The following is a 12,908-nucleotide window of genomic DNA, read 5'->3' as shown; positions in this document are numbered from 1 at the left end:
ATAGAAAGTAAAAGGTTCTTGTTAGGAATTCCTCCTTTATTAAAAAAAAAAAAAAAAGAAAATCTGTGACGGAAAGAAAATATTGGATTCCAAAAATCACGTAATTTGATCAAGTAGTTTTACTTTTATAAAGAAAATCATTTTTAAGCAATTAATTAAAATTTGTAAGCATTATAACAAAAATCTCACAAGTTTGAATTATTGTTAAATTATCTTCCTCTGTTTCTCAAGATTGTTGATGTGAGACAGTAGCCCCTCTCTTACTCATAAAATTTGATTTTCTTATTCAAAAATAAAATTACTTGATCAATTTATGTGATTTTTGGTTTACGATATTTTCTTTCTGTCGCATACATGTACATCATACAGATTTTTTTTTTGTTCTTTTTTAATATAGGGGAAATCCTGGACACGAACCAGTAAAAAAAGATTTTCAAATCATAACAATTGAAATGCTACTTCAAACTTAAGCATGACAGACCAACGGACTGACTCTCTTATAGACATGATTAGGCATATCTACAATCCATTTTTAAGTGAAAAATTTAAAAAATATAAAAATTATAAATATTTTTTTTTTTTTTTTTTTTGTAACTACTGTTCAAAATTCTCCTTCCAAGTTCGGAGCAAACATTACGATAGCCTCAGGACCATAAACAACATTGCCTGGTGCATTTGTGGCAATCAATTCTGAGGTGTATGCTACAACGTTCTCGGGTGTCGGAGAATATGTGACTACAGAATCAGGTGTGTAGGTCTCGACAGTCTCACTTTGGTACTGTGTGGTTGGAGGCACATCCAAGGTGACAGACTCGTCTGTTCCTTCCATGGTTGCCATCGACGTGTCATCATTCACTTGGTTACCGTTCGGAGGGTTTTGAGTACATGGGCCCATTGTGAAGAATTATTGAATCTTTTTTTATTTATAGTTGATTATTATAATCTCTTTACACAGTCAGCACAGCATCGGTGTTGTTTTTAAAGCTGGAGAAATCCAAGTCTGAAAAAAAATAAAATAAAAGGATAATCTCTATATAAATAAAATGAACTCATTTTTTCCCCCGTCTGATTTTGACATTAATAGGATTAAAAATCAAGATATTTCATGCAAATATAATATGCACAAACGGCAGAACAATATCTGAGGTGTGTTATAGGCTTATTATTTCTCAAATTCCTCGATAATCTTAGATTTCTATACTTTTTCTGCTGAGAAGTCACGGCCAAAATCGGTTAAGATCAATAGAAGTGGTAAAATATTTTCTCTCTAATAAATTCCTCCTCCCCCTGCCACCACTTAACACCGTTTGGGGATCGTTCACAAGGAACAGTTGAGAAGAGAACACCGGTTTGGCTTCGTAGTTCTTTCATGTGAAGTTATTTAAAATCACTAAACTAAGCTGCAGTGCTCTGTGGCGTAGTGGTTAGCGTGCTGGACAATTCACATTATATTTTCACGTTCGCGCTGACCTACCGTAGTCGTTTTTTTTTTTTTTTTTTCCTAAACAACTGGAATGGACTTTTCTTGGTGGCCGAACTGTTAACGTTGCAGATGTTTTTTTGTTTTTTTTCACACTTTATTTTCCTACTTTTACTCATGACTCCGGGTTTGATCCTTCCTACTTACCTACCATAACATTTTTTAAAACTCCCCCCCCCCCACCGTCCCGGAAACAAACACTCGGGCAACGCCGGGTACCCCCGCTAGTCAATTATAAAACAAGAACGCATAGTTGGTAATGTATATTTTTTTTTTTTTTTTTACATGGGCATCACCACTTATCAAGGCCAAGAGGCCAGTCGAGGATAAGGGTTAAAGAGTGTACAGTGGACAATTGGATAATATAGTAGTCGTTATTAATGGAAACCTGGTAAATTTGTTAACTTAAGTGGAACGGCTCATCAAAAATTTGTTTACGTTAGATTTGAAGACAACCATATTGTAGTCAGCTGGAAAGCAGGAAAACGGAAGACAATTCCATAGGCGTGCAGTTCTAAGAAAGAAGCTTTGTTCATGGAATCTACGTTTAGGTTTAGGCACAGATGAAGAGTGGGGTGGGGGGATTATTTATAGTGTTTTCTGATAGACAAGTGTTTCTTGTGAAAGTTTGGCGAGGAGGGACCATGGATAAAGATTGCAGCCATGGAAGAATGCGAGAAAAAAGCTGTTTATACATTAAAAATAGTTTTATGTTGTTTTAGTTATATATATTACTAAATGAGGAATCGTTTCCATTAAAAATGTAGTTAATATTATGCATCTAAAATTGAGAAAAACACTCTTGAAAAGTGTTAACATTATGTGAATAGACTGAAGCAAAACAAAATAGCCACCGAATTTTACTTGATGTCATGTTTATCTTAAAAACGAAACTAAGTGAAACAAGCTTTTCTCAATTTTATATGCATAATACTAACTGCATTTTTAATGGAAATGATTCCTTATTTAGTAATATTTCCAAACATCTGGAGAGAGTTCAAAGACTGGCTCAAATGGTGCAGGGTCAATCATATCTGCCCTATGAAAGCAGACTCAAAAGGTTTATGCTTTTCTTCCTCGAGTGCCGACGATTATGCGGTGATGTGATTTTAGTTTTTAATCTCATGAATGAGGATCATGATATATTGCAGGACCTATTAATCACTTATGCACCTGAAAAAAGAGTATGCAAACACTACAAGAAACTACTTCACTGCCGATTTCGATTGACCCAAAGGAGAACTGCTTTGACAATCAGAATGCCTGGACCTTGGAATAGATTTCCCAGAGAGGGAAGAAATGTACCATCAATTCAAAGCGAATTTCGACAGATGCTGACTTACTGTGAATCTCTTCTCTGTAAATTTCTACCAACCTTTCCCTACCCTAACCCTAAACCCTAACCCTTTCCCTACATGGCAGTTAAGCACGATTTTAAAAATTTTTTTGCCAAATAAATTGAATAACAAAAACAACATTATAAAACTACTTTTGATGTTCAAACAGATTTTTTCTCGTATTCTTCCACAGTTATAAACTTTATAAATTATCACAATGTTTTTAAAATGTATGGTGAACAGATTCTTGGTATTTCTATGGAAGGGAACCCATATCGTCCAGAATGTTTCTGCTTGCAGTTTACAGAACATACCTGAAATGGACAAGATGTCGCCGAATAGTCAATTAGTACTGGCATTAAATAAAACAACCTTTTCATTTGCTCCCTGACTTTAAATTAGGATCAATTATCCCCTGCACCTCCTTTGTGTTTAAAAATTTTCTCCAAATAATTAAGTCAGTCGACTTTTTATTTCTTTTGTTTTTCTTTTTAAAAACTTCTTTTTTTTATATAACTTAAATTTTTGTGGGGCTAAAAAGATTTTCAAACCTTGCCCAATCTTACCCCGACTAAATGCTATATGCCTTTTTACATTTTTTTGGACTTCCAAATTGTAAACTGCTTCAAGCATTTTCAGTTTGTGTTGTAAATGTGATGATGTATAAAATTAAAAATTGACCAGTAAGGGTTGAGGACATGCCTTGCATGGAGAGAAACGATATAAGAATGATACAACGTATGTGTGGTGTGAGTCTTAAAGTCAGGCAGAGATTTGATGATTAAATTTGGACAGCATAGGGAGACATGTGCAAAACAGGAGCCTTTGATGATATGGTCACATTGAAAGAGTAGTTGAGAGTGATTAGATTAGTAGATGTAGAACAGTTGAGGTAGCAGGGTTAGTTGGCAGAGGAAGGCCAAGGAAGACATGGAATTGATAATGATGAGAAAGAGCGATGAATAAAGATCTAGCTAGAGATTGGTTAGTTTTCGATATGAGAATGATATGATAAGTGTCATACGAGTCGTAAAGATAGGCTTAGATCTGATGACCTCACAGGAAGATTAAATCTGAAGAGTATAGCAAAATGCATGCAAAACTGGAGACTGTAATGGTATGGCCATGTTGAAAGAATGATTCTTAGGTTAGGAGATGCAAAACGGGTAAGGAAAACATGCAGGAAATAATGACTTGAGCAAAAGAGGGATAAATAAAGCCCTATCCAGAGATAAGTTAGTTTGGAAGTCAATTTTTAAAAGTATCCAAGCGGGTCAGCATGTAAAGCAGTTGTCAGTGGAATAACTGTCTTAAAAACACTTAGATCTGGTGACTTCAGAGGAAGATTAAATCTGGACAGTATAGGTAAATGCGTGCAGAACAGCAGACTTTATTGGTTTGGTCATGTTGAAAGAATGGATGAAAGTGCTTTGGTTTGTTGAGAAGGCAGGAGTCGACCAAGGAAAACAGTATGAAATGGTAAGGACGAATTTGAGAGAAAGGCCAGTAAATAAAAACCTGGCCAGAGATAGGTTAGTTATAAAGTCAATATCAAAAAGTCGCCCAACACATGTCAGCATATAGACATTGAACAGAATATGATAAATTGCAGAAATTATTTTCATCATGTCTGACAAACGGCATTTCCAAGCAGCATGTTAACTTGACAACCTTAATAAAAATAAAGAAACACACAAGGAAGAAAAGAAAAAGAGATCAGCTTGGGAGAGAGAATTTTAAGTTAAACAAGGAAACAAATTTCGTAAAACTTCCATTTTGTCAGGTAGCAAGGTGAGTTGAGAGATTTGCATGTGCTGGTTTTCCTTAGAATGTCGAATTTCACAACTGATGTTAGGTTTTTGCCTTTTAAATGTCCATAGTATGTGGAAAGTGATGTCCTGTTATTGAAAGAACATTTATGACCGGAAAATCTCTCTTTCTCCTGTCACTTTCAATGTCTGGAGTCTAAAATGTCACTTAACCCCCACCCCTTCCTCTTGATATTAACGTTTTAATTTTTAAAAAAATATTTCTTCAATTCTCCCATTTGAGGACCAGACTTCTTCAGTGGAACACAAACTTTATTGCACCGCCTGATGTAAACTTGTGGTTCTGACCAACCACTTGTCTGAAACATTAGCATGATCAGTGTAGCAACTATGTAATATTTGTCTATATAAATAAATATAATGTATATATATATATATATATATATATATATATATATACACACACACACACATTTTATTTTTTATTACCGTATCTTTCTATTAAGTTACATTATTGTTTCAGTTACCCGGCCGTTTTTTTGGCCGTCTGTAGCTTCCTCAGACTTTTACAGAAATGTTTGTTGATATGGGATGAAAGAGTGAACAGAACTTTGTTAGTCACCGGCTGCCAGCCTCTATAAATTGTACGAAGTTACTAATGCTTTATGAACATACTAACTTGTAAACTTCAGTGCAATAATTATTTTGTGATATGAAAAAAAAGTTAATCTTTGTCTTGTTTGTGAAACACAGTTGCATAGAGGTGCAGTCTATTTCAGACCTGCCCTGTTGATGCAGTTTGGAAGCTGGACCAAGATTGGAGACAAGTAATTGAACCACGGCGACAAATCCTATCACTGGACGGAAATAAAAGTAATGCCATGGGGATTGGAGCCAGCTGCACGTTTCTTTCCAGCCTGTGCATCTGTTCCCACCCTGTAGGGATTACATAAAGACTTGTTGCCTATTAGACCCATCATTAATCCACCTGCTGATGTAAGGACAGACTCCACCGCCATCTTCAAATATTTTAAAAATTATAGATTTCTGCTCACTCAATAGAGATAGGTAACCCTAGATTTCTGCTATCTCAATAGAGATAGGTAACCCTAAAAACATCAATTGTAACCTTGTTGCTGTAAAGGCCGTCCAAGATGTTCAGTGAGAGCTCCTCAAGTTGGACCCAGCTGCCAGCTGGTTCGCAGATCTCTACGCTCTCGCTTTCTGTAGCACGTTGAACTGTAGGTTTGGATCACTCAGATAGCCCCCCCCCCCCCCCGAGAAATCTTTTATCACATGGACCAGTTTACCAATGAACGCATCCAATGATATGGATCTTATATAAGAGCAGCATCGTAGGCGCAAGGCCAACCATGTTTACAGTGAGCGGTCTAAAGCTTCCAACCGCTCATGTAGGCCTTGTATGGAGGTGAATGTCGAAGACATTGTGTACCTTCACAATAACCTATCAAAAAATAAAGGACGTGAGTGATACTTAGTTTCATCCAACCAAGATGAGTGGATGTATATTCAAAAGTTTGCCAGCTCCCAGTTAAGGGCTTATACATAAAAGGTCCACAAAGATGATTGCTGCAGGGCCCCTTCTCATCCAGGTAACAACTGAAGGATCAGTTTGGAACATCCAGATGACAGTGATGAGGAAGATAGCGACCTGGCCTTGCATAACAAGCCCACCATCCTTGAGACGATTAGCAATGTAACCAGCAACAATGGATTACTACTAAGCAGTCAACCAACCAGCCAACTCCCTATTGTGACTGAGGAGAAGATTCCATTCAACTTCTCTCACAGAACAGTCACCCCCCCCCATCTCATTGACGGTCGATAGACAAAGACATGCTCGTACACCCAGACGTAAGGCGAAGCCTTCCTACCCTGAAAGACTATATTACTAACCCTTTGTGACCAGTTCTATGAGCCCTTATCTCGAGAAAATAAAAAAATAAAAAAGGCATTACGTCAGTACTGAATTTTGATCATATATCGGTCAAGGGAGATAACTTAGCATGGCAGTGTTATTTTGAGTTGTCGTCTGCCTCTTTCATTTTGTGTATGTTTTGTTTTGAGTTACATTCTATACTCTTGAGAATAAAGTCTCTTCATCCCTTCAAACGATTTCATGTGATATACCTTATTTACTGGCAAACCGTTTTTCCGTAAGTAACGCACCGACATTAACCGAGCAGAAGAACCGTTTAATATTTCACACAAATTCTATTTACATTGCGGCGGGGGATGGAGGGGCTGCGGTGCGTGGTGCCCCCCCCCCCACACAATGTAAACAGAATTTGTGTGAAATATTAAACGGCTCTTCTGCTCGTTACTTACGGAAAAACAGTTAATTAAATTGCTGAAGCGCCTGTTAAAAAAATTACAAGTTCTATAATTTAGCATCCCCCCCTCCAAAAAAAAAAGAACAAAAGCATAAAAATATGTCTTTGTAAACCGTTCGTGAAAACTTAATCTTTTAGATCAATTAAAAAGCATTAAAAACTAGGTAACAGCAAAAAAAAAAAAAAAAAAAAAAAAAAATTAACTACATTTTTTTTTAAAAACTTTCTTATTTCAAACCTTCACTAAAGATTCCTCTGCGATGTGAAAAGTCACTTTACTACGCGCGCGAACGCATCATTTAAGGAAAGCGGTGAAATGACGCAAAATAGTTCCAGGCTCCAGGGGTTAACACCATGCAAACGGTACATTTGCGACGGGTTTAAATGCCAGATTCATTTTCAGCGGCCTCGATAACCCCTCAAAACACAAACTAGAAAAGTCGGCGTTATGTTACAGTTAAAAGAAACATTTAACGAAAATAGAAAATAGAATTTAAAGAAAACGATCGTATTTACTTATGTAAGACACAGGAGAGTTCAAAAGGGAGGTAATTTATTTTATAAAAACAAAATGGCCAAAATTTTTCACCTGTTAACACGATTAAAGTTGTTTTTGTTTTTTAATTCAAGTAATTTCGATTGCATAATTTGGAAGCTAATATTGTAATATATTAGGATTGATAAAAAAAAAAAAATCAGTAGAAACCATTGTTTTTTATCCGAAAACTCCATTTATTTGACTACCAAATTTCGTTCTAATAGTGTAAGCGCCCCAAAATCGATTTGTCGACTATCTTAACACGCACATTTTTTTTGCGTTAAAAGAATTTTGGGCGCTTGTTAAGATAAAGTCGACAGATCGATATTTTTAATATGTGGTTTTTAAGCAAAAACAAAAATAATTAATTGTCGAAAATTACGAAAAAAATCATCGAATAAAAAATATTTATAGTTAAAAGTAAGGTACTTGTACAGATTAATCAAGACATTAAAAAATGAAAATATCGAAAAAAGGTAATATTGTACGTATCCGTCATGGAACGAAGTTCTCAAAAAAAAAAAAAAAAAAAAAAAAAAAAGAAAAAAAAAATCACTTAATTTCATCAATTATTATTATTTTTTTTTACAGCGAAAATTTTTTTTATTATAATACCGATCAAAAGGTTCGATTTTTAGGAAGAAAAGCTAGTATTAAAGATGGGGAGGGTGTGTCGTGTCGGTGCTTAAACTGCAACGTGCTATCATAAAAACGTGTTTTTCCGCTGTAAAAAAAAAAAAAAAAAAAAAAACGGTAACTATCCAGATACGCTACAACGGAACACGGACCAATCTAATTTGTTTTTTTAAAAGGTAATTGAGGTCGCTGACAACAAATCTGATAGCCAAACTTGGGGAAAATTTACCGTTTGCATGGTATTAACCCCTGAACCCACGAACTACTTTCCACCATTTTGCAGCTTCCGTTTACGCTACGCGCATGAGCGCTAGCCAAACTTGGGGAAAATTTACCGTTTGCATGGTATTAACCCCTGAACCCACGAACTACTTTCCACCATTTTGCAGCTTCCGTTTACGCTACGCGCATGAGCGCTCATGCGCGTAGCGTAAACGGAAGCTGCAAAATGGTGGAAAGTAGTTCGTGGGTTCAGGGGTTAATACCATGCAAACGGTAAATTTTCCCCAAGTTTGGCTATCAGATTTGTTGTCAGCGACCTCAATTACCTTTTAAAAAAACAAATTAGATTGGTCCGTGTTCCGTTGTAGCGTATCTGGATAGTTACCGTTTTTTTTTTTTTAGCATAAGCGACGGCTTCAACAAGCAAACTGCCTTCTCACATGGCGTACAAATCTTCCGCGGAAAATTTGAAATTAGATGAAAAAGAAATAAAGCAAGAAAAGGAAAGCACACCAAGTTGGGGGGGGGGTGTAATTTATATTTATTTATTTTTATTTTCTTTTTCCAGAACATAGAATTTTCTAATTTTCAAAATTACATTATAGCACTTTTTGGGTGGAAAATTTAAAATTAGCTGAAAAAGAAATAAAACAAGAAAAGAAAAGCACTCCAAGTTGGGGAGAGGGGGGTAATTTAATTTTTTTTTTTTTTTCCTGGAACATAGAATTTTCAAATTTTCAAGAAGTAACGCACCGACATTTACCAATTAGAACAGCATTTAACATTTTTCGAAGATTTTACTGTTTACATTGGGAGCGCGAGCGGGGAGGGGGGTGCGTTACTTACGGAAAAACGGTTAACTAAACTGCAGAAGCACCTATTAAGCCACATAAGTTCTATAATTGAATCCCCCTCCCGCAAAAAAAAAGAACGAAAAACATAACATTTTTTGGTACTTATGTTTTTGTAAACCGCATTAAAAACTACGTGAGACAAAAAAAAAAAAAAAAAAAAAAAAGCCCCCCCCCCCAATGTGCTGTACTTTCTTTAATTGTAAGTCATTAAAAAATATCTCCGTAATTTTTTGATTGATACGCCATGTGAGAAGGCAGTTTGCTTGGTGAAGCAAGCCGTCGCTTATGCTGCAGCGCGCGTAGCGTAAACGGAAGCTGCAAAATGGTAGAAAGTAGTTCGTGGGTTCAGGGGTTAATACCACGCAAACGGTAAATTTGCCCCAAGTTTAACTATCAGATTCGTTGTCAGCGACCCCAATTACCTAAAAAACAAAAAAACAAATTAGAGTGGTCGGTGTTCTGTTGTAGCGTATCTGGATATTTACCCAAAAAACTACTCGATCAAATTAAGTGAAATTTTTTTCGGAGATCTTCAGTCCCCAAAGTATAATATAACCTTTTTCCGATAATTTCATTTTTTAATGTATTGATTAAACTGTACACGTACCAAAAGTAATTTTTTGGGGAAATTGCACTTTTCCTAGATACACCTTGGAGATTGCGAATACAGGTGACATACTTATCTCCCTTTTCGACACTTCATGACGAACTTTTTTTAAGACCATATCGATGGACTTATTTTTATTTTTTACTAAAAACATAATAGCAATTGTTCTATTCCATGAATTTTCGTAATTTTTTAATATATTACTATTTTCGACATGGCAATTAAGGAAGTGCTGTTGTTTTTGCTTAAAACGACATAGTTAAAAAAAAATCGATCATTCAAATCAATCTTAACAAGCACGTAAAGTTCTTTTAACGAAAAAACAAAAACAAAACAAAACAAAAACATACTAGTCTGCCTAAATTAAAATCGGTTGTTTCTTGTTGAAAGAATCTCAGATTGCTGAAATGACATGCCTAAATATCACCTGAACAGAAAATCAGCAGGAGCAGTTGTCGTGCCTTAATTTGTCGCGCCGGCTATTTATTAATATAGACAACAGAATGAAAAAGTGGTCAAAAACAAATATATAACAAATAAATGTTACCAGAGGCAAGATAAGTTACTCTTCTACCTACCTGGAAAAGTTTTTAGTGTTGTAGGTAATTTTAAAGTGTCTATTTAATTTAGATCAAAAATAGTGGCGAGTTGCTAACGACAACAAGATGGCGAACTCTCATCTTTCGAGACTCCATAATTGCGCCCAAAACTCGAGAATGAAGAAAAATACTGATAGAAACCCACCTAATAACTGTCATCGTGACATTTCTACGTGGGTTTTTATTGTTTCATTTTCGAGTTTAGAGCGATTATCGAGACTCTAAAGATGACAGCTATATTGTTGTCGTTGTAACTTAGAAACTCGGCAATACTCATGTTTCGAATAAAATAAAAGCCTTAAAATTAGCTAAAACACTAAAAACTTATTCAGGTAGTAACTTATCTTGCCTTTGGTACCATTTATTTGTTATATATTTGTTTCTTTACTACTTTTTTTTTGTTTGTTGCCTATAATAATGAATGTCCGTCGTGCCTTAATTTGTCGTACGTAATTAGTAAAACTTTTGTATTTTAACCAAGAATATGACAAAGATATAAATTATAATGTTAAGTATTAAATTAGTTTAAGATTAAGTACTAAAACAAACAAAACAAAACAAAAAACATTAAATAATTAACGACCGTACAATTAGGAAATTGGGTGCTGGGTTTGTATTACTGTACACAGATTCGAAAAAGTTGTCAAAAAATAAATATATAACAAATAAATGTTATCAAAGGCAAGATAAGTTACTTTTCTACCTAACTGGATATATTTTTCGTGTTTTTATTCAGTGTAACATGTTTATTCAGCTCGAAAAACATGCAGTGTTTACCGATGTATTGGAAAATTCAAAATGGGGGCCGACTCTCTCTCGGAGAGGGTAAGTTTGGGAAAAGGTATTATAAATAATAAACTAGACAAAATACTGTTAGAAATTCGCTCAATATATGTTACCGTGACATAAGTTGGCATATATTCGGTTGTTTTTTAATAGTATTTTGTCTAGTTTATTATTTATAACATCTTTTCCCAAACTTACCGTGTTAAAGAGATAGTCGGGCGCCATTTTGAATTTTCCAATACATCGGTAAACACTGCATGTTTTTCGATCTGAATAAACATGTTACATTGAATAAAAACACGAAAAATATATCCAGTTAGGTAGAAAAGTAACTTATCTTGCCTTTGATAACATTTATTTGTTATATATTTGTTTTTTGACAACTTTTTCGAATCTATGTGTACAGTAATACAAACCTTTGGGTGCTTATTCAGATTGGCACTTATGGCAGCAATTAAAAGTAAAGAAAATACAGAAAATGTACGTACTCGCCACGAAACGAAGATGTAATATTCCCACAATTAAGTAAATCGATCAAGCAGTTTTATTTGAAACTAAGAAAATTTAAAAAAATACGATTTTTAGCGATTTTATTACTAAACTGCATTGAACATAAGGCTGATTTTCACATATTACATTTGATTTAAGTTGTCTCCCCCTTTTTCCCATCATCGAATTTAATCATGGTGGACGAAAACACTACGACTCGCTTATTTGCAGAACTTGATTTTCTTGAATTAAAAAAAAAAAATACTTGATCAAATTTCGTGATTTTTGGAATATTTCATCTCCGTGCCGTGACTGGTACGTACATCGTACAGACTTTTCTGCATTTTTTTTTTTTTTTTTTACTTTTAATTGCCAATCTGAATAAGCACCCGAATATAGCCCCATTTTACAATGGAATATTGAAACGAACTCTTTGCTTGAAAAGTTTTGGGTTTTCTTAAATCAACAAGTATTTTCGGAGGTTAAAAAAAAAAAAAAAAAAATCAGAAACTCCGTCCCAAATAATTAGTTTGCTTAACTTACCTACAAAACTTAAAAGCACGAATTTTTCTTTCTTTGCTTGTTATACGTTAAAAAACGCTCAACCGAGATTGCCACAAGAGTAACATCAAAGTTGCCAGTTTCCTTGTTAAATTGTAAAAAAATGACGACGTCTTTTGATTAGAAATTCGCCACCAAGCAAGGAAGTGATGGAAAGACGTTGGTGTAAAAAGAAAAGAAAAGAAAGAAAATCTGAAAGAAAGAACGAAAAGAAAAGGTAAAAGAAAATGTTGAAGATGAGGAATGGTATTATTTACTTACCGTGATGATGGTGATGCTTCTCGTTCTGCTGTCTGTTAATGATGATGATGATGATGCTTATTGCCAGTGGCTGCTGTTTTACCATTCTTTGCCTGTCTGTCTTTGAGGAACCGTCTGATTCGTAACTGATTTACTGCATAACTCCGAGGGAAACTGTTTATAACAGCCAATCATTTCACAACAAACGTTTCGCTGTTACGTAAACACTAAGCGAAGAAAATACTAAGAAATTCTCATAACATTCTTTTTTTCGGCTGATCTTTATTTATTTTTTTTTTCAGAAAGAAACTGATGCCAAGTTCCGTAATGAATTAATTTTGTATGGATAGAATGTTCTTATTTCATAATTTCATTTGTTAATATCCTATCTTCTACAATATTAATCTCTGGGGAAATAATAATGCAAAAAACAAGT

At 34.8% G+C, this 12,908-nt stretch overlaps 1 long non-coding RNA gene across 2 annotated transcripts; it reads right to left on the bottom strand.

Moving 5' to 3' along the window:
* Positions 1 to 459: 459 nt before the first annotated feature.
* On the bottom strand, positions 460 to 12,624 carry LOC145260696 (uncharacterized). 2 transcript variants are annotated; one of them, XR_013864363.1, is made up of 2 exons: positions 12,494 to 12,624; positions 460 to 1,000 (listed from the first exon to the last, which is right to left on the bottom strand). It is a non-coding gene; the product is annotated as an uncharacterized LOC145260696 (long non-coding RNA). The 2 variants fall into 2 exon arrangements; XR_013864362.1 differs by lacking the exon at positions 12,494 to 12,624 and adding an exon at positions 12,215 to 12,425.
* Positions 12,625 to 12,908: the final 284 nt, after the last annotated feature.

The sequence above is a fragment of the Euprymna scolopes genome, chromosome 36, assembly GCF_053919585.1.
Source record: "Euprymna scolopes isolate OS-2025 chromosome 36, ASM5391958v1, whole genome shotgun sequence".
In the NCBI taxonomy this organism is placed as follows: Eukaryota; Metazoa; Mollusca; class Cephalopoda; order Sepiida; family Sepiolidae; genus Euprymna; species Euprymna scolopes.
This window is presented reverse-complemented; position numbering and strand designations above follow the sequence as displayed.